Consider the following 21973-nt stretch of genomic DNA (forward strand, 5'->3'; position numbering starts at 1 on the left):
CGGTACCAGGTGGTCATCTCCGGATATCACACACACACACACACACACACACACACACCTGTACAAAAACTAGTTCCAGCACGGAGCCACCCTTGACTGTGCACTACCGATAGACCACCTGGGCTTTTCTCGACCGATTGCAGTACACTGAGCCGTATCCTTGTTGCCACCGGAAACTTCATATCACTTCTCACTTAGGGATTCATTGCACCCGTACAGGCGGTAGCACGGCAAGTATATTGTCTCACTAGGCATATGTGTGTGTGTGTGTGTGTGTGTGTGTGTGTGTGTGTGTGTGTGTGTGTGTGTGTGTGTGTGTGTGTGTGTGTGTGTGTGTGTGTGTGTGTGTGTGTGTGATTTAAAATATAGCTCAAATAGTTTTGATCCGACTTGAACCAAACTTAGTGGAAGGGTTGAGAATTTGACAAAGATGACGCAGTTCGATCTTGAGAACAGAAAGCCAGAGATCAAGATCACAGGACAAGGTCAGTCAAACTGCTTAAATTTGATTTAGACCACACTTGGAAGACTCAAGGTCATGCAAGGATGAGGTGCTTTGTTTTGAGAACAGTCGGTCAAAAATCAAGGTCACAGGGCAAGGTCAAATGTTCGGCCTTCTGACCGAGTGTGAGTCGTGAGTGTTGCACTCTGAGCGCTGCTTTTCCCCTACAGCATCTTAAAGTTGTGGTGTGTGATATTTATATCATTTTAATATGCAGTAGAAACCTGTTGCATTAGTAATGTACAGAAGGTTATGGTTGAGAAAGAAATGTTTCGAAGTCTGCGAAGTCAATGAAAACAAGACCTTTAAATTTATTACACAGGGAACTCCAGATAGGGGATACGGAACTCCGCAGAGAGGGTCAGGGCTCCTCAGTGGTGTCTTCAGACTGGCAGAGCTGTGTTTCCTATATGCCTGGACTTCACAGTGTCAGAGTTTGTTTAGATGGATGAAGTATACCCACGCACATCCACATAGAGAGAAAATTCTGCCATCTGTGTTCGTATGTTTGTTACCGTGTTAGTTTTCTTACATTTGCCTTCTGTGATAGATAGATTGATAGATAGACTGATGTGTTGTAATGTTAGCTTCAATATATATATATATATATATATATATATATATATATATATATATATATATATATATATAATATTTGCTGTTGTGTTAGTTTCCAGATAGTTAGTTCATCGGAATACTTTGTTCAGTTATTCATAATCAGTACTATACCCTGGCTATGAGAAATCTTCGTATATGAAAGTAAATGTCAAGTGGTATTAAAAAGATATCACCATGCAGAAATATAATAATTTCAGGTAGTTTCTAGCCCCAGCACTTTGAAAACTACAAAAGTATTAAAGTTATCTGGTCGTAGCAATGATACATGGCGCTTTGGCAGTGCAGGGATTAATCCTATTATCCATTCACTCACATATCGTTCTCATTTGCTTTCTTCTGGTTAACGAACAGACGACTTTACCCAGCTTACCGGACACCTTTGGCAGTGTCGGGGTTAGAAGAAATTAATCGCTATGAACCTGCTCAGTATCACTTCGTTTTCTCTCTTTCACTCCTGTCACCAACGGATAATGATATTCACCATACACGGATACCTCTCGCAGTAAAGGGGTTGACCATTTTAGAGCGGCTACGTTTTTCTTCCATTCTGGTCTTGACACCACCAGACGAATATATTTAACTTAATAGAGTCGTTTATTTGGGAAAAGGTTAAAAAAAAAAAATCTATCAATCTTGTTAGTCCGATGACCTAATTTTTACTGTATTCTAATTACCTTCGCATGACTTCGTTCAGCTTTGAAAAGACCATTTTTTTTTTTTTTTTTTGTACTAACAGGGTTAGAAACAGCAACCATTAACCCCTCCCGTCCGGCAGATGTCGCGAGCGCTCCCCACAGCCAGGCATTCCCGACAGAAATCAGCAAAATCGTCTATCTTTAATGCGTCATATCTCTGTTAATACTTAGCCAATTGCAACAAGTGAGGTTTCATATTACTCATTAATCCTTCGAATTCAAGTTGATGGCATCAGATAGTCCGTGAAGTGCAGATAGGGAGAGTGAGTGAGTGGAGAATGAGGGCAATTTTTGGTGTGTTTTTTTGCCGGTGTCCGTATGCGTGGCGGAGGTTCGGTGACACAACAATGGCTTACACTAGCCCACCACACTGATATCACTTCGATGACAAGTCCAGGACACCATAATACACTACAAACATTGCTTCCGTGAATATTTGTCCATAATCGGTTGTATTGGGTGAATGAAGGCCGGTCACAGTAGCAGCGACCTTGAACTCAAGCTGTTGGTCTTCCTCGTTACAGACAGACTCTCTCTCTCTCTCTCTCTCTCTCTCTCTCTCTCTCTCTCTCTCTCTCTCTCTCACGGAAATGTATGTTTGGCTAGGGTTGTTGCTCGATTCTGGCATTGGTGATCGAGTAGAAGTCCGGGTATTGCAACTCCTAGAAATAATATTACTACTAAAAGTCCAAGTACAACTACCACTACAACAGCTACTAATACTACAACTATCACTACTACAAGTACTACTACCACTACCACAACTACTACTACTACAACTACCACACCTACTACACATACTACCACTACTACTACCACTACAAGTACTACTGGAAAAAAAATAAATAAATACAATGTGAACCAAGTACTGGCAGTCATTTACGTACTGCCCACAAAAGGAAATACTTACCACTGTGACTTTCTCTTTCCTTTGAGTTATAATTTTTCCTCATAATTATGTAAAAGCAAATGTTTCCCAAATAAAATAAGGCTGAGAGTTTATCATGAAACATACTTTCCGCCTCCATTATTCACATAAATATATGCAGAGCAGTGAAATCATATTATCTATTTCAACAAAAAACAACATACCGGTATGTACAAAACTACTTATTCATAATATCCACACTCCTATCACTCGGTCTTTGCATGGAATTCAAAGAAACAGTCAGTACACAGTGCAACCTCACATTCAGCACACCACCACTTCGTCATACAGCGTTGCTGTGGTCGGCGCGATGAATTGGTGCAAACAAAGCAACGCCGGAAGGCTTCTTTGCCTGCAGGTGTGCGAGGTAAGATTTCCATGAAATGCCTGCTGAGGTAGTCCCTGCACTGCAGGCGGTCAGGCAGTTGCTGTACACTGTGCCTACGTTTCACGGAAGGAATTACCTGTCCAAACCTCTCCAGAAGGCCATAAATCACATCCTTCTCGAACTGTCTGAGGGATGTGCTGGTCTGTGTAACCTCCTTGTACAGAATTAAGGCATTCAGTACACAGATGTCCAGTACATGTAGGAATGCCTTCTTATACCACTTACAGCACCTTCTCAGACAGTCGATTGTGCCAATCTGCATATCTGATTTATCGACGAGTCGCATGTTCACGTTATAGTCCAGAACAGCATCAGGCTTGAAGACTGGCTGCCTCGTTCTTCTATCGACCTTGCCTGTGTCAATCAACCTACCTTCGTGGACCATGGAGAGGACATTCACCTTTCTCTTATCATGCCAGTGAATTGCCAGGAGTTTACCTGATTGCAAGGTCCAGCACCACCCTTTCATGATGCCTTCGGGAAAGGATGGCCAATGCTTCCTCTTTGCATGGAGAGTGCCACACAATCCAATTTGGGGTCTTTTTGGTACTTTGCAAGACTTGGTGCCATGTAATAATTATCAGTGTAATGGATATGGTTGCCACCAAAGTACCTGTCCATTAGTTTCTTGATCACAGAGCCAGAGAAACCATGGCGGTCGTCCTTCGACAACACCACATCACTCGCTGTATACACAATGAAATCAAGTATGTACCCAATCTTGCAATCACACAAGACAAAGAACTTTATGCCGAAACGATGTCTCTTAGATGGAATGTACTGAATGAAGGCAAGACGTCCCCTGAACAAAACATGGGACTCGTCAATAACAACCTTCCGAAATGGCCTGAAAAATGATCGAAATTTCTCCTTCATCACCTCTAGAATCAAGCAAATTTTCCACAGCCTATCGTTCGGATGTGGGCCCATATTGGTGGAAAAATGTAGATACCTCAAGATGTCAAGATATTGGTCACGTGGCATATACTTACTGAATACTGGCGTGCAGCAATATCGTCCACGAGCCAGTAATCATGTATGTTATGTTTCCTAACATGAGGCATCAACATTGTCAAGTCTAGCCAAACATACATTTCGCTAACACTCGTTGCAGTCCATTCCTTCATTTTCGCACTCTCTCTCATGTGCGAGGTTTCAGCCCAATTGCAGCAGAAATCCCTGAAACTGTTCACTTCTTTCACAATGAACTCCATCACTGCTGTTGTGAAAAAAGCGAGGAAGAAATCCACTGCAGAAGAAGCTCTGTTGCAGGAAAATTTTGGCTGCATGCCTGCATTTGTGTCATCAAAAACAGGTATTTCAGGCTGAAATCCCGTCCCTTCCTCCCACACAAAGGTTTCAAACCTACCAGTCCGTGGTTCCTGCCTTGCCTGCCATGCACATGACCTGCCCTGTGCCCTGCCACAGCCCCTAGCATGGCAGCGTGGTGGTGATTCCGCCGACTCACCACTAGATGAGGCAGATGATGCTGGTGACGGTGATCGTGGTGGTGATGGTGTTGGTGAAAGGCGTCGGCGGTCACGTGCCTGCCGGCGTGCACCTGCACCAACATATCCAGATGGGCCAGGTTGTGGTGAAGTGGCACGTGGTGAGGCAGGCCGGCATGATGCACCACGTGGTGAGGCAGGCCAGCGTGGTGAGGCAGGCCAGCGTGGTGAGGCCCATAGTGATGCAGGCCAGCATGGTGAGGCCTGTAATGATGCAGGCCGGCATGGTGAGGCACGTGGTGAGGCAGGTCAGCGTGATGATGCAGGGGATAAGGCAGGTTGGCGTGGTGAGGCACATGGTGAGGCAGGTCGGTGTGGTAAGGCACGTGGTGAGGCCGGAAGTGAGGCAGGTCAGCATGGTGATACATGTGGTGAGGCAGGCCAGCGTGGTGATGCATGTGGTGAGGCAGGTTGGCGTGGTGAGGCCTGGAGTGATGCAGGCTAATGTGGTGATGCATGGGGTGATGATTGAAGTGATGCAGGCCGTGTGGGTGAACGTGGTGGTGACGGTGTATAGGTGGAAAATTCCACCCTACGCCACTCTCCTGCCCAGCAGTTCAGCCTGCAGCGTTTTCTCCTCCCGCCAGGTGCCAGCCTCCTCGCTTCCTTCACTCTCTACCTCCCCCACCACTTCCTCTTCTTTGCGTATATCACCCTCTGCAGGATCATAAACTGCATCTGATCCTTCATCACCAGAAAAGGCTGATGATCCTGCAGATGGAAAATATAGCCGTACAGTGGCGAATTCATGGTCATTCTCCTCCTCTGACGTGTATTTTTCCATACTCAGCATGAGTAAGTCTGGTTCTTGAAAGGAGTCACTTTCCCCACTCACAATTGGCGATAATGGTACATCTAACTCCCTCCCTATTGCATTATGCCTTTCCTCCAAGGGCCTTTGGACTTCATAGGAGTGGAAGTCAGAGGGCACGGGCAGGCGACCAAGGGTCGGGACACAGGAATATCTTTACATGTAGGCTATCCATCACGGAGGTATGCAGGCAACTGGAGCGTGACTGGGATACATGTGGGGGGTTGCCAGTGGGTGCAGGTGGTGGAAATAATCAGCTGAGTCTTCAAACAGTGGCGCGAATTACTAGATCATGTATACATGACACCCGGATGGCCCCGGGAGGACATGTATGCATGTCACCCAGACGGGATGGGTTAACACCTTCATAACTTGATGTCTCTGTGCTAAATAAAGTCCAGTGAAGTCAGCAGGAATAATATAAAATCATGTCATATAATGGAAAGGGTTAATGTAAAGCAACGCATAAGGGTTCTTATGCCACCATTATTTTTTTTTATTCTAGCCACTTTCAGACGATTGCATTCAGCTTAGAAGAGGCTTTTTGAACTGGAAAGGTCAGACATAATCTTTATGAACTCCTTCATTCCGTGAAGTCTTAATTAAGGTGGTTGAAATTGCCTGCAGGTATCAAGATTAATCCTGTAACTCCTTGAATCCAGTGACGTAGTTTTGAGATCAATCTTAATAGCTCTAGTGGACTTTAATCAGCTTAGGGGAGTTGTTTATATCTAGAGGGGGTTATACATGATCTTTATAATACCAGTTTTAACAGTAACCTTCTCCAAGTTTAACCAAATCACCTGGGAATATAAAAAATAAATCTGTCATTGGTGTGAAGGGGTTAAGTACAATGTCTTCCCTCTTGCTACCCCAACACTATTTTATTTAACCCAAAAAGGATTAATCGCACTGTGGGGGTGGAAAAAAGTATTCATTAACCACTTGAGAGGTCATAAAGAAAAAGAAGGAAGGAAGGAAGGAAGGAAAGAAAGAAGGAAGGAAGGAAGGAAGGAAGGAAAGGATGAGATCGTCGAGTAGTAACAGGAATAAGAATAAAGCCGTCTGGGGCTGACATAAATAAACATAAATGACATCCTAATAGCCAGTTAAGAAGATCCCAAGCTTAAGTACTGCGTGCTTTTTGGATAGCCAGTGTTACCATAGTGACAGGACGCATGCACACACACACACACACACACACACACACACACACACACACATACACACACGAATGCACCCTCAGACGCACATTTTTTAGCGTTTCAAAAAAATAAATATAATGGAATGAAAATCTACTTCAATTTAATTAGATATAATCTCATATATTGTACCTGAAAATAATACACTAAACGATTTTTTTTCTTTGACCTTTGACCCTGAGATGTTAATTTTCTGTATCATGAGGGGGAGCCACTTCCAGCTGGTCAGTCATCTTTTTCATTAGCCTCTTTTGTCCGATAACGTACTCTTTAACATTTATTTTTGCCAACCCCAAACAATTTTCTCGGCTTAGGAGAGACTTTTCTAACTAAACGGGTTTGATAAGACTTTTCTTAACCACTTCAGAACAAAAAGTCTTTCCAAAGTTTAAAAAAAAGTCAAAGCAAGAATAAACTGAAAACAGTCATCACATTGTAGGAGTTAAGCTTAACAGAAATTCATAGTCTGCAGTACAGTACCTTAAAAAAAAAGTACCTTAAAAAAAAAAAAAAAATTGCGCAGGTGGGAGACGATTTTATCCTAAACCATTATAGCTCGTGATGTCCCAAGGAGAGTAATCTGTTGTCATCTGAACATTTATTTGAACATTTATAAAGCTAAGAAATGTCAACATTAAGCGATGTAATGGATCTTCATGAAAGCAGGGTTACCAGTAAGGGATGCTGTCATTGGACATTTTTGCAATAGCCATCGCCACTGGTGTAAGACTGTTTCGCAGGAAGTGTGTACTCAGACTTTTTGGTGCAAGTGTACAGTCGACATAAAAAAAAAAGAAAAAAAAATTCACTTTTCTTCCAACTGACACCGATGACACTGATCTGTGGCCGAATAAAGTCCTCAGTGTAGGTTGCTGGAGATTTACAAAACTCTGTTTCAAAGTCCATAGAAAGGAAAATTGGATAAGGGACAGAATTCTTGATGCTGACTGTACTTGTACATTCCCACTTCATGCTGCAGCATTAACTAGTCTAATGTCGTGGCTAATTAAAGAATCATAGTCAAGACTCAACAAGTGATGGTCTCATTCTGTTCGGTTTACTTACGGCAGTCTCTTACACTTTGTACGGAGAGAGAAGATGTCGGGAATTAGAAGATTTACCATTAGAACTTTGTGTCTTTGCTCATGACCTGTTGAGGCACTACCACTCTCATGGCTGCATCTTTTCGTATTTCATTGTAGCTAACACCAGACGCTTTTATTCTACTACGTGAGTCATAGGATACTGACAGTGTTGAAGATAATCTAATAAAAATTAATCAGATATTGCACACCTTCCTAACCTTTCTTGATCGTACAGGGAAGTCCATTTGGCCCTATAAAAAAAAAAAAAAAAAAAGGGAAAACAGTAAAACATTAAGCTATAGATATTCGTATCTGGCCTGGTTCATAATAAGGAAGTAAATTCCTACAAATGCGAGAGGGAATATGAAATGAAAATATGGATGCTGATTCTCTGATAATCCCGGCTAGTCATAATAGGAAGACCCTTATAAATACTACCCTTTATTGGAAAGATGACTTTACCTCTCTTGTAAAATCTGCTTCTGAGAGATTAGGTGTGCTAAGCCGACTCCGTGCCTTCTTTACCTCTGCACAGTTGCTGACTCAATACACGGGTTTTATTCGCCCCTGTTTAGAGTTAACTCTCATGTATGGGGAGGCTTCTCACATACAGCTCTTCTTAACAAGGTGAAGTCAAAGGCTTTTCGTATCAACTCTCTTCCTCTTATTGGCTCCCTTCAGCCTCTGTCTCTTTGCCGCATTGTTGTGTTTTTATCTCTTTACGATCGCTACTTAATGCTCACTGTTCCTCTGAACTATCTGCTTGCAATCCTCCACCACTACGACGGACGCGTAGCACCCGTTTAGCAACAAACTCTCACCCTTTTCTGTCCAGCTCTCTAATGCAAAAGTTAATCGTTACTCCCAGTCCTTCATGTATGCAACAGGGCAACTCTGGAACTGACTGAACTGATTTCCCCTGTCAGTATTTCTTACTGCCTATGACCTCCAGGCTTTCAAACGCAGTGTGTCCAGGCATCTCAGAATAACCAGATCTTGAATTTGGCTCTCTTATATTGTTTTTGTTTTTTTCTCTGTGGGAAAAATCGTACAGGCTTCTGACCTTTGGTTCCTTCTTCCTTGTATAAAAAATGCATGGAAATGCAGGTCCGAATAATCTGGATGTTATCTTTCCGTAAAGGTAGCTTTTGGTTTCTGCATCCGTATGTATTTAAACAGTGTTCTTTTTTCTTTGTCCATTATAGTCCTACGTATGATATTTGACTCTGTCCCTGTGATAAATGTTAGCTACGGTATATTAAAGTTAGACTCTGAATCTGCAACCAAATATCGACTGTACGAAAACGACCGAGATTTTCATGAGAGAGATCACCTTGTCTTTAGTATATCTACAGAGGGATTAAGAATAAATTCTCATAAATCTGAGGGTGTGTTCTTTAGAAATAACGGGTACATGCCTACAAGAACATGTAATGAATGCGCTATACTTTCAAGATTTAACACAAAGTGGATAAGTGCCAAGTGCAGAAAAAACTAAGGACAGATATATGACATACGAGGTTACGTCGTCCACCCAAAAGGACAGAACAAGCTGAAAGATTTTAGGTTGTTAAGATACGTTAAATAATTGTTTTAGAAACTGATGAATGTAACAAAACCATCTTTAAATTAAACTTACTGTGGTTGTCGTGCAAGAACATCACTTGTCAGGAAGTCATCATCAGATTTTAACAACGTTTTTCTTAATCGCTAATATAAATTAGAGGAAACTTACTAAGCAAACTTGTCTTTAAATTTTTTTTTTAGTGCAATAGCGACGACAGATCTCGAATATTTTGCCTAACAGAATTTTTAGATTCCCATTTCCCTTTACTCCTACGGATTTGACCAGATTATTGTTAGGGTCTCTGCTCGAATCCCTTGTTCCGACATTCAGTCAAAGGATCATTGTCATCGAGGCCGCACCTACATGTTAATGAACTTTACGACTCTGCTTATAACGTTATATGTACTTTACATTAACATATCACAACAATGTTGCTACAAGTACTTAATGGCACTTATGGTACTGAATACTACTTTGGAAAGAGTTAATCTTACGCTGGGGATTGACAAAGTGAAAATAGGTAAGAATCAGTGGATGCCAGTGAAATAAGCGGGGGTAACTATTGAGTACCGTCAATTACAGATAACATGAGAGAGAAGAGGAGGAAGGAGGAAGAGGAAGGGATTAGAGAAGGGAAGAAAAGAAGAAGAGGGATGCTTGGGGTAGGCTTAAGCTGGCTGATTACTTCCACCCTTGAGCGATTCAAGAGGCAACGTCTGTATCACTAAAGACTGTGTGAGTAGTCTTAACTGCGTATGGAAAATTAAAGTAGTTATTTGGCAAAGTTGTAATCTTTCACCTAAATCTTTTTTTTTCCATTCATAGATTATACTGAGTTCCCACCTTATCAGTTATGTGTTATATATCTAAAATTGTGGTACTAACGCTATATATATACTCCTACACTGTCCCATCATTAGACCTTTACACTGATCAAATCACCAATTAATTCATACACACACACACACACACACACACACACACACACACTGTGTGTGTGTGTGTGTGTGTGTAGCAACAAAGATAGGTACGGCAGATGAAGGTCTTATCAATGATCTTAAGGATGTAATGTAAGATTGAACATCTTTGCCACTGTTAAATGCAACTATGTCAGAGATTAGGAATTACTGATTTGATATGGGCCATACTTGTAATATGGATGATATCACTGTTTTACATGGCAGCAATGACAAAACGATCTTTGCGAATTACAGAATCTATTTACATCCATTAATTTAAACCTTCATTAAACAGCTACAAGTCATCTACAAAGCCATGCACCTTGAGGTTGTAATTCATCAGTCTCTTGTTTCGAACTAACCTGCTTATGATACCTAAAAATGTCTTGAATCCAGACCTTAGTTTTTTTCAAGACTGTTACTTTGGTTTATAGGAAACAGTCGTTTCTCCAGGCTCACGTTGGTAAAATACACTCTACACTGTTGATAACATGATCCTTTCATACTGTAAATATTTAATTTTCTTTTTTGTAGTATAATCTAATTAATGTGTGTGCGTATTTTTTTTTCACTCATTTAGGTCTCATGATGGATTTTTTTTTTTTTCCCGTAAATAGTCATCTTTATCAAATATGATGTGGATCACTGGAGCGTCATCTGACTTCTGCTTGTCTGGCTCTACTCTCGGTCGATATATATATATATATATATATATATATATATATATATATATATATATATATATATATATATATATATATATATATATATATATATATATATATGGCAAAAACATATTAAAGCAGATGGACAGACAAAATGCACTCATTTCAGTGTTTTTCGCCTTGGAGGTTTGGATACATAAATAACCCTCCTAAAAACTGCAGTTTCCAGAATTAGTGTATATGAACAAATATCTACAGACGAACTAGCCAGATGGACAAAGAGAGAGACGAAAGAAACAGACATACGATAATCATGCAGACAGAGTTAGACAAATCAAAACGAGGACTAATAAATACTGAGACATGTGAAAAAGAAACAGTAATTATACTTTTGCGAAAGACCAGACGTTTCTCAACTGTTCATCCATCAACACCTTTACAAAATGAAACTGAGGGAGGCCAAGGATGCAATAAGCCAGTACCTCTTCCTGCTCCTCAGCATCCGACCTGCAGCAATGGTTCACCCTCCGTATATCAACGTCGACCGACCTTCACAGACATGTTAGAGATGCGGAGTTGTGTTGCAAGATGGCACATGCAGGGCGGGGTGGGAGAGGAGGAGGAGTAAAAACGTGATGAAGAAAGAGAGAGGAAATGAGAAATGTAGTGGGAAGTGGTGGAAGTAAGACTGCAAAGCAGGGGGAGGTGAAAATAAAACCAAATTTAGAAAAACACAGATAGAAATGACAAGGTTCATGGAAAGGGAAGAGGAATGAGGATAGAGTTAGTACAGAGAGAGGGAGAGGTGCCATGGTAGAAAGCTGGATGGAGAACGGGAAGGAGAAAGAGGAAAGAGGGCGGAGAGAGATGATATAAAGGGAGGGAAAAGACAGGTGAGTTTAGAAATAAGCATGGAAGAGAGCTAAAAGGAACATGAGAGAAGTAAGAGAGGGGAGGTGGGTGAAGAGGAAGGAAATGAGAAAATATAAAGGGAAAGGGAGAGAGGAAAAAGTGAGGGTTGAGAGGGAGAAGAGATAGGAAGAGAAACAAGACGAGAGAGTGGAGACAAGCGTCCGGGGGAGAGAGAAGTGAAGGGGGAGAGAGACAAAGTAGAGAAGTAGGAAGAGGAAGAGAGGTAAGGGAGAATAGGGATAAAAGAAGGAAATAAAGGAGAAGGGTTGCGAGATACAGAAGGAGGGGGAAGAGGAGAAAATGTGTAGGTACAATCGAGAAAAGTGAAGGAGGGAGGGGGGGAACTAGGGCTGAAGGACTTGAGACGAATTGAACCTGTGTTTACCGTACAGATTATGTTTACTTAATCTGATCCTATAATAATATTCGGTGGACCCTTTTCCTGTTGACGTTCTCAGTCTTTAAAGTCTTCGCATTCTTCTGTCAACAACGTTTTCAAAGAAGTCAATTAAACGTTCCCTTGTGAAAAGATAAAATAACATGCTTCTTTCCTTGAATAAACGATACTGAGCTCATGGACTGCATTTAACAGCTTGTGTATCAGACGTGGGTGTTACACGCATTAACAGCTTACAACTCTGGTTTTGAGTAGGGATGCAAAGAGGGGGCGATGACAGTATCCATGGAGAGAGAGAGAGAGAGAGAGAGAGAGAGAGAGAGAGAGAGAGAGAGAGAAAGTGAAAACGAGTAAGAATGACGATAGAGACGAGAAGGGTAACAATGGTGGTGGTGATGGGGTGGGAGGTGGCGGAGGGGAGGGTGAGAGATGCAAGGGTATGGCAATGAGGGCTGGGTAAGGTCTGGGCCAAGGTGCTCTAAACCCTACCCCGCCCACAGCAGAGGTTAGCCATTACCATACCCAGACGTCATATACTTTCCCTCTCCACCCCCAGTCACCTGAATGTATTCTTGTATCGCATCGTTGTGTTGCACTGTTGTATTGAGATTGATATGAATTGCAAGATATACATATAGATGGATATACAGATAGATGGACAGCTAAACAGAGAGACAGACAGAAAGATAGATAGGCAGATATTCAGAGAGAGAGAGAGAGAGAGAGAGAGAGAGGAGGGGGGCGGAAGGAGGGAGATAATATCGGAGACAAAATCAGTGAGACAGGGGGACAAGAGCAGAGACTGAGCTTTGAGAGGGAGGGAGGGAGGGCGGAGGAATAGAAATGTGAAAAGGAGTACAAAATGATAGTAGGTATGAGAAGAATAAGAATGGTGGTGGAGATGGAGGGGTGGGAGAGAGGAAGGTGTTGGGGAGAGTTGCAAGAGCAGAGGTTGCACATTACCACATACAAACGTCCTACACTTAGTTTCTGTTCATCCCTCAGTCGCCTGCTTCTACCCTTGAAATTTATCGTTATACTGCGTTGTTGTAGTAAGACACGCAGTCAGACATACAGGCAAATAGATAGACAGATAGATAGACGGAATGATCGATTGACTGAATAGGTAGGTAGGCAAGTAGGTAGAGGCAGACAAATAAAAGAGACAGACAGATGGAACATGATTGTGAATGGGAGTAAGGATGAAGGAAGATTAGTAAGAGATATACTGTAAGAAAGGATGGGATGGAAGGGGGTGGGGGAGGAGGAGGAGAGATGCCAGATTAAGACAATGAAGGTAGGGTAGGGTGTACAGTAGGTCAAGGTGCTCTTTAACCTACCTTACCCGGCACAAAAGTTGCCTGACCCATTATCACCTGCACGCTTCCTGCCCTTTTCCTTATATTCAACCCTCAGTCACCTGCTTGTATCCTTGGACCGGTGTTCTGTATCATTATATTGTACTATATTGTTCCTTGTTGTGCTGCTCTATAATTTTGTTGAATTGAAGTATTGTTGTGTTGCTTTACCGTACTTTATCGTATTACTGTATTGTTGTATTTTTGGTTGTATTGTAACCTCATTTTCTCGTTGTATCGATTTCTTGTATTACATCATTTTTGCATCACTGGATCGTTTTGTTGTATAATAATATAATGTGTCCGTGAATGGATTTTCTGAATTGTACTATAATGTATCGTTATATCATATTGTACTTTGTTGTTGTACAGTTGCCTTTTCGCGTGCTGCATTGTATCCAGCTAATACGATATCCTTATAACGAGCGAGCGAGCGAAGCAAGGGAGTGATGTTTGCTCTCAGTTAAGTTTGGAAATGAGTGCCCCGGACTGACCCGAAATCATGCTAAGCAGATGCTGATAACTTTTCTCCCATTTGAAGTAGGGTTGAAATTCTTTCTCCATGTGATACATACATTCAATAAATTTTGTAATCAATTGAAAACTCAATCATAAAGGCGTAGAAACCCTTGGAATCTCGAGTTTTCCAAGGGAATGTTCGGCGCTAATCAGTGAACACCTCGATTACGAAATCAGATTTTAAAAGATTTTCCATTTTAACACTATGTTTCTGCCATCAACTCTAGCAATGAAATATTACGCCTACAATTTTATATCAGAAGGAAGCTGATAATATGGCTCTCGCTCGCTCGTCACGCGCTCACAAAGCGCACTTAACAGGTATATATACTTAATGCCGTTATATGATCATATACATAGTTTCGGGGAGTACATCTCAAAGCGAAAGGATTTGAAACAGCCTGCACCAGCTACTTCAGTACAACGACTCTCATTATGTTCTTCATCCATCGGATTTTTTTCAACTCAGAGGATACCTCTCGTCTGCTATGGACTCCAGGGACTTCATTCAATATATATATATACCGTATATATATATATATATATATATATATATATATATATATATATATATATATATATATATATATATATATATAATTTATTTATTTACTAATATATATATGTATATGTATATCTATCTATATAGATAGATAGATAGATAAATAGATATAGATATAGATATATTATAGATACCGTAGATAAATAGTTTAAAGAAATCTTAGCAGTCAGTGGGGTAAGAAACACTATATGTGTGTGTGTGTGTGTGTGTGTGTGTGTGTGTGTGTGTGTGTGTGTGTGTGTGTGTGTGTGTGTGTGTGTGTGTGTGTGTGTGTGTGTACTATTTTTTCGATCTATCGCTGTTTAACCTTCTCCTATACGAGGCACAAAAAGAGGAAGAATGGAACTTGAGGACAAGGTGAGAAACGGAGAGAGAGAGAGAGAGAGAAAGAGAGAGAGAGAGAGAGAGAGAGAGAGAGAGAGAGAGAGAGAGAGAGAGAATGGGGTGGGGGAACGTGTCACCCAATTTAGGATTAAAGATAGACAGGAAAGGAACGGGATTATTGCCTGCATCCATATCTTGTGTAACTCTTTCCCTCCTGCAGACAGTAAGGCCATTATTAGGACCGCAAATAATGATGCGATATTCAAACTCCCCCATCTCACTTAAAGTTGACTAGTGTTCGTTCGCTTTAACTTGGTGGGGATTTTCGTTCATTTGCATGCTAACCTAGTACCCTTAGGTTTGTGGCAAATTCAGACAGAACTACGGCCCTGCATCCTTTCCACAGCACGTTGTCGTAACTAGTATCATATTCTGGCAATAATCTCCTGTTATACCTCAGAAGTCAAGACGGAGAGATGCCAATTTTATGTCAGGCTTAAGTGAATAGTGCATAGATTGTTTAGAAAGCTCTAATTAGGTTCGGATATAGATTAGAAACAACATAAATTAACTAATGATCACAACTGTACAAGTAATTAGGTATAATATCAAAGTTATAGCCAGACGACTTATTATTCTTTTACTCAAGGAAAAGTTTGGCAGCCAGTGGGTTCAAAAGTACCCAGTCTAGCCCTTCCGCTGCTGTAGAGATTTGTAGAAATTTATTCCGGTTATCATCAGTCTTATTTTATGCAAGTGAACGGATTCCTTTCAGTCAAAAGGTCATCTGCCTCACTTTCTGAGATCATTCCTAAGTTCAGTAAACTCGTTCGGCGGTAACAAAATATATGACATCATCGTACCGATGAGGTTACTTTTATAGTGATAGTTTCCAGACCCTTTACTGTGAGAGGTATCCCTTAATCTCTGCACTCCGGAAGGCCTCTCCTTAGCTGATTCAAATTATCTGGCGGTAGCTAAAATAAGTTATTAAAATACGTCCTCGTGGCGAAGGGGCTACGATGAATACAGATACATATAATCATCTCAAGGAGGTAAGAAAGGAATTAAGACATTATCGAAATGAATGAGTATCCAGCCCGTACTAAGAATCACGATGACATTTCAGTTGTAGGATATGGTATATACTTACAGTCATAATAACTCATACTTTGCGATCTATACGACTTACCACTGAGTCAGCTCTATAATTGACTCTTGTAACAACGATAAAGGTTTACGATTCCTTGATCAACTGCATTGTATAGAATCAGTGTACGAGTATATTCCATGATGTTCACTTATTCATATTATGAACACTTTTTTCGTCTAGTCTCTGTGTTCATGATAAATAATTCATTGATTATGCAAGCAGTCCCGTAGCCGATCATAGACATTCCAGAGGTGTGTGTGTGTGTGTGTGTGTGTGTGTGTGTGTGTGTGTGTGTGTGTGTGTGTGTGTGTGTGTGTGTGTGTGTGTGTGTGTGTGTGTGTGTGTGTGTGTGTGTGTGTGTGTGTGTGTGTGTGTGTGTGAAACCAGCCTATACCCACTATCACCACCGTCTTTCACACCAAAAGAAGTGAAGCCATCTTGTACCAACTAACCCCACCATCCTTCACACCACCACCACAACAACACCTCCATCCCTGACATCAATTTCACCACCCCAGAAGTCGGGAGTTTCGTAAGCCCGGCAACAGCAAGCACCTCCCTGCGTTTCCCCACCAAGCTGTCGAAATAGGGAAGAACTCTGACGGTCCCAAGGTTTATCCGTGAGCTCAATGGGGTGGGGGAGGAGGAGCGGATGGGTGTGATGTGGGAGAGGAGACACGGGAGGGGAAGGGAACTAAGGGACTGAGGGATGAGAGGGAAGGAAAGGGAAGGGAATTAGGGGAGAGGTAACCAAGGGAGAGACAGAGAGAGAGAGGAAAGAGGAAGGGAAATTGGAAAGATCAAGAAAAGGGAAAGGGAACAAAAGGAAGAGAAGGAAGAAAGAAGAACCAGAGGGATATGGGGAGGCGAGGGGGACAGGAAAGGCAAGGGGAGTGATGGAGCAGAGGGATTGAAACGAGGATGAGGGGACAGGAGGAAGCAGGAGGAAATGGGGGACATAAAGGGAAGGAGAAAGACAGCGAGGTGAAGGAAAGGAAGGAATGGGGGACGGGGGGAAGGAGAATGAAATGAGGGTACAGAGGGAAGGAAAATAGAATGAGGAGGGAAGGAGGGTGGAATTGTGGGTTAGAGAGAAGAAAGGAATAGGGAGAAGGGGAATGACAAAGGAATAGGGGAACAGAGGGAAGGAAAAAGGACTTGAGGAATAAGTAGAAGGAGAGAATGAGGGGAGAGGAAATGTAAGGGGATATAAGGGTCCGCATTCTCGTCGGGTAAGGATGCTCCCTAGCACCTCTTCCTTAGCGATTTATTTTCCAAATTACCCATTAGCATCCTCATTTTTGCGTCTAATGTCTTTCTTAATGTCGACATAGACTTCATGAATAACACACAAGAATGTAGTAAAGGAGCAGAATCTGAAATAAACCGGTAAGGAAGAGGTGTTAGCCGCACGAGAATACCGCCTAAGGACATACAGTGGAAGGACAATTAACAGAGGAGGAGGAGGACAGACAAGGTGGAGAGGGATGTAAGAGTGGGAGAGGAAGGAAAGAGGAAATAGATAAGAGTACAGAGGGATGGACGGGGAAGATGGATTAAGAGGAACATGAGAGATGGATAAGAGTGTGATAAAAAGACAAAACGGAAGAAGATAGGAAGGGAAAAAGGAAGAAGAGGAGGATGGGAAAGGGTGAAAGATAAGGAGGATAATGAGAACCTAAGATGACGAAGGGAAGAAGGAACAGTTGAGAAAGGCACGAAAATAAGTATGGAATGAGAAGGTAAGGAAAGAAAAGGGTAGAAGAAAAGGAAGTGAAAGAGAAGAAACGAATTACAGGATAAAATAAGGAGAGGGAGAAAGGGAAGGGGGAAGAGACAAATGTGGGATGAGCAGAAGAAGGAGAGAAGAAGGGGAAAAGGAACAAGCTGATGAGGGTGAAAAGGAGTGGGGTGGAGGGGAGAGGTGAAGAGGGGTGGACGGGAGTTTTGAAGAGGGATACAGGAGAGACTAGAGCAGGAAAAAGACTATTACAGAGGGAGGTAAGTTAGGGTAGGCGTTGAGGGGGTATGGAGAGGGTAGGGAAGGGTACAGAGGTTGGGTATGCGGACGTCACAGTACCCCGGATGCCCCTCGTTACAACCACCTCGTCTCACGTGTAAATGTTCCTTTTGTGGGGCCGGCCTATAGGCTGGCAGCATACGGATGGTATTGTGCTGATTTTTTAAATTATTTTCTTCTTAGCAAGACGTACAGTACGAATAATGTACAACGTACGGTACGATACAGAATAAAAATAACTGGAGCTTTTTTTTTTTTTTCCCCGAACTTTCTTCTCCTATACTAGTCTGTTGGAAAGATCAGTGGTGTGTCCAAAGATTAATCATAACCCGCACACGCAGCGGAAGGGTGTTGTGTTTTTGGTCTGGGTTGCCTGTTCATCTGTTAGCAGGATTATGAAGAAGAAAACTGTTGGATGGAATTACACCAAATTTGACATAATGCTTTAGCACCATCAGAGGAACAGGCGGATAATATTTGATAGAGAAAAAGTTGTAGGCCATAGATCAAGGCCAGAGTCAATTCAAGCAGTTTTTATTAGATTTTGGCCAAACTTGGTGGAAGGGTTGAGGGATACAAAAGGGTGGACTGAATCAGTTTTGAGAACAGTTGGTCAAATGTAAAGATCAGAGGACAAGATCGAAGGTTTGGCCTTTAAACTCAGATAGGTCTGATTCGACTTAGATCAAACTGAGCGGAAAGATTTAAAAGAGAATGAAATTATTTTACTCTCAAACCAATCAGTCAAAGCTCGAGGACGCAGGGTAAGGTCAGCGAAAACACTCTAGATCCAATTTAACCCAAACTTGGTGGATGGGTTTACGGACAGGTAAGGTTGAAATGATTCGATTTGGAAAGGAGTCAGCCAAACGTCAAGGGAACAGAAAAGGGTTAAAGTTTCGGCCTTACTGTCCTTCCCCACACTCATTGGGCGACTGTCGTATCCGAACATTTTGTTCATCAGTTTCGATGCCTGATGATGAATCACGGAATAAACCTTAGATCTGAAGGAGGGAAGGTCTTTGGTTCATCTCATCTGCATGATTATTTTCCAACAATTTTTCATTACCATACTCCCAAACCACAAATGATCACTGAGCGTGTAGACGGCCTTTAAATTATTGTAGAGAGCAGCTGATGCGCTCTTTAAGGGTTTCTTCTTGCTTGGAGGTGATATTTAACGAAGGTCAAGTATTTCACACAATTATTTGCCCTGATAAATAAGTGGTGAACAAGGTAGTTCTGGGAGTGATTTCATGGGAAATGTGGATAGATGTTTGCAGTGATGCGGGGAGGAAACGTTTAAGAAGAACTTTACTCGCGAAACGTATTTATGACACTGAAGAGTGTGGTTTCATAGTAAATGAAGGTAGGAGTAGAGTGATGGTTATTGAATGAGTAGGTGATCCATGGTGTGATGAATTGTTGCTGTTGTTGCTGTTTAACCGTCTATCTGGCCGAACAGACCCGTCGACCACAGTTAAGCAACTGATTCTTTGGGCCGTCCTACAGGTACAGTGCAGTTTGTACATCGTACAAGGAACTGGCATTCCTTTGCGGCAAACAGCGTCTTGCCAGGGTCGGAAAAGTGTTCTTCCCCATGACGAGGTGAAGGAAATGTGAGGTTCGGCTCCCGGATGGATGCCACACCTATTTAACTCCACCCTCGGTGCACAGTGCCACCGCATGTAGGCTTCTCGTCAGCGCGACAGTGTAATATGTTGGCGCAAATAGAATCTGAATCTGACTGGGGAGTCCGGGTAGAAAAGATAAATAAATGTATGTAAAGGAATCAGAGAGTAGGTGGTTCTCTGTAACATAGTGACCGATGCTATGAAAACCCTGAACGAAACAGTGGACTGAATGCTCGTATGAAGGATACAAAAGGATGGCAAGGTGTCTTTGCACCCACATTAAAGAGCAGGTATGAGGCTAGAGTATGGAATGAGTGTGAAGAGCCAGGTCTGAAAGCAGTGGGAAAGGGACTGTTAATAATGTGTGCGAGTGGGTTATGTAGAATGCATAGGATAGGAAACAGAGATATTCATGACATTTGTGTAGTAAGGATGTATACTGATGATGTTGTAGTTGCAAACACAGGCTCATCTGAACGCGAAACCCGGTGGATTTCAAGCCAAAGTCGCGCATTTCCTGCAGTCCACCATCCTCCTTTCGCGGGATTAGGAGAGAACTAAGGGACGTTTGTGTAACCGGGCAGTGGAGCCGCCCAGTTGTATTAGTGCCACCAGGTATAGGCATCCCTCATCAGCACCAGTAAATTGACAGAAGGATAGAAATTTTGTGTGCTTTGACGGTACAGTGAGAATGAGAAAAATTATACTATATTGGGTGGTTTAGGTATTCCGTTATATGGAGACTGGAGGGAGGATGCGTGGGGAGCTAAGAGAACGGATGAAATATGGTGAGTGAGTGTGTGAGGATGCGACATAAGAAAACTGTGAAAGCTAAGGAACTGACGGGGAGCGAGATGGACAGATGAAGTGTGCGCCAATATTCGTGTGAAAAGGACTGAAACCTTCCTCCCCCCCCCCTTTTTTTTTATTGTAGTCGACGCAGTGGCTGTCTTACAGGTGTAGGTGGAGGGCATCTAAACGGAGACAGGTGTGAATGCCGTCATAATTCTCTGGGCTGATGTTTTCCTTTTGTGGCTTCTCTGTCTTTTTTCCTGTGTCCTATCTCATCCCATCTCCTCGGTTGGAATTATGGTTAGTATGACGACGACAAAGACGACGACGACAACAACAACGACTACGACGATGATGATGAGATGATGATGATGATGATGATGATGATGATGATGATGATGATGATGATGATAGTACTGAGCTTTTATTTTCTTGCGGTACTTTTTGTGTAGTATAAATTGTGCGATGTAAACCAAAAGCATTCCAAGGGGCCCCAAGACCCGAGAACTGAGACTCATCACAACTCTACTCAAAACAGAACCTGATGCACTAAACACAAGTTTCGGATCCCGCAACGTCCATCCCAGCAGTTACTTCAACATACAAGGGATGAGGCTATGGCACACCTAATGTCCGATTTGTCTCGTATCTATGACTGAGGTAAAAATAATCTTGTTTTTAATGCATCAAAGACTCAGTTCTTACACCTATCAACCCGACAAAATCTTCCACAGGAGTACCCACTAATGTTTAATGATTCCAGCTCAATCCTGCATCATCCTTGAACTTGCTTGGGGTTTCATTCTCTGGGGACTTCCCCCGGAAAGATCATATTACATCACTTGTAAAATCTGCATCCAAGATATTAGGTGTGCTAAGCCGACTTCGTACCTTTTGTACCCCTGCACAGTTGTTGACTTTATACACGGGTTTTATTCGCCCTGTTTAGAGTACAACTCTCATGTGTGGAAAGGCTCCCCACTTACAGGTCTTCTCAATAGGGTGGAGTCAAAGGCTTTTCGTCTCATGAACTCTCCTTCTCTTACTGGCTTCCTTCAACCTCTGTCTCTTGGCCGCACTGTTGCATCATTATCCCTTTTCTATCGCTGCTTCAATGGTCACTGCCCCTCTGATCTGTTTGCTTGCATCTCCCCACCTCTACGAGGGGCGCGTAGCACCCGTCTAGCAACAAACTCTCATCCCTTTTCTGTCCAACTCTAATGCAAGAGTTAACCATTACTCCCAGTCCTTCATTTATGCAATAGGTCAATTCTGGAAATGTCTCCCTCTGTCTGTATTTCCTACTTCCTATGATCTCCAGTCTTTCAAACGCAATGTGTCCAGGCATCTCGAAATGAACCGATCTTGAATTTG

The sequence above is a fragment of the Coenobita brevimanus genome, chromosome 100, assembly GCF_032717465.1.
Source record: "Coenobita brevimanus isolate Jiangsu-jjx chromosome 100, ASM3271746v2, whole genome shotgun sequence".
In the NCBI taxonomy this organism is placed as follows: domain Eukaryota; kingdom Metazoa; phylum Arthropoda; class Malacostraca; order Decapoda; family Coenobitidae; genus Coenobita; species Coenobita brevimanus.